The sequence below is a fragment of the Arachis ipaensis genome, chromosome B10 (genome assembly GCF_059453495.1).
Source record: "Arachis ipaensis isolate K30076 ecotype BB chromosome B10, ASM5945349v1, whole genome shotgun sequence".
Classification (NCBI taxonomy): Eukaryota; Viridiplantae; Streptophyta; class Magnoliopsida; order Fabales; family Fabaceae; genus Arachis; species Arachis ipaensis.
Genome location: NC_142435.1, coordinates 87373038 through 87374397, shown reverse-complemented (window position 1 = coordinate 87374397; position 1360 = coordinate 87373038). Strand labels below are relative to the sequence as shown.

At 38.9% G+C, this 1360-nt stretch overlaps 1 non-coding gene across 1 annotated transcript; it reads left to right on the top strand.

The window, feature by feature from the left end:
- The first annotated feature begins 440 nt into the window (after nucleotides 1-440).
- Nucleotides 441-548, top strand: LOC148580757 (small nucleolar RNA R71). Its single transcript, XR_015895570.1, has one exon. It is a non-coding gene; the product is annotated as a small nucleolar RNA R71 (small nucleolar RNA).
- Nucleotides 549-1360: the final 812 nt, after the last annotated feature.

Here is a 1360-nt window from a genome sequence, read left to right as displayed (position 1 = left end):
AAATTTGGATGATTTCTCCATGATGAGTTATAGGTGTTTCCATAAGGTTCACCTAAGTAATTTACCTCTGCTATTGTAGGGTTCTCAGGATCATAAGCCTCTTCTTCAGGAGGTGCCTCTTGAGTACTGTTGGGTGCAGCTTGCATTCCATTGAGACTATGAGAAATCATATTGACCTGCTGAGTCAATATTTTATTCTGAGCCAATATGGCATTGAGAGTATCAATTTCAAAAACTCCCTTCTTCTGAGGCGTCCCATTACTCACAGGATTCCTCTCAGAAGTATACATAAACCGGTTGTTAGCAACCATGTCAATGAGTTCTTGAGCTTCTGCAGGAGTTTTCTTTAGGTGAATGGATCCACCTGCAGAAGTATCCAATGACATCTTAGCTAATTCAGACAGACCATCATAGAATATATCTAGGATGGTCCATTCTGAAAGCATGTCAGAAGGACACTTTTTGGTCAGTTCCTTGTATCTCTCCCAAGCTTCATAGAGGGATTCACCTTCTTTCTGTCTGATGGTTTGAACATCCACTCTAAGCTTACTCAGCTTTTGAGGAGGAAAGAACTTGGCTAAGAAAGCGTTGACCAGCTTATCCCAAGAGTTCAGGCTATCCTTAGGTTGAGAATCCAACCATATTCTAGCTCTGTCTCTCACAGCAAAAGGGAAAAGCATGAGCCTGTAGACTTCAGGATCTACTCCATTAGTCTTAACAGTATCACAGATCTGCAAAAATTCAGTTAAGAACTGAAAAGGATCTTCAGATGGAAGTCCATGGAACTTGCAGTTCTGCTGCATCAGAGAAACTAGTTGAGGTTTAAGCTCAAAATTGTTTGCTCCAATGGTAAGGATGGAGATGCTTCTTCCATGTAAATTGGAATTAGGTGCAGTAAAGTCACCAAGCATCCTCCTTGCATTATTATTATTTTCGCTGCCATCTCCTCTTCCTGTTCGAAAATTTCTGAAAGGTGCTTGCTGGATTGTTGTAATTTAGCTTCTCTTAGTTTCCTCTTCAGAGTCCTTTCAGGTTCTGGATCTGCTTCAACAAGAATGTTCTTGTCCTTGCTCCTGCTCATATGAAAAAGGAGGGAACAGAAAAATAATAATAATAGGGATCCTTTTTGCCCAAGTATAGAGGTTCCCTTATGTGAGTAGAAGAAAAGAAGAAGAGAAAATCTGAACTCAGAGAGAGAGAGGGTTCGGATTTTTGGTGAGTGAGGGAGAGATGTTAGTAGATGAATAAATAAACAGAAGGAGATGAGAGAGAAGGATTTTCTAAATTTATTTTTGAAAAAGGGTTAGTGATTTTCGAAAATTAAGAATAAAATCAAATTAAAATTAAAAATTGAAAACAA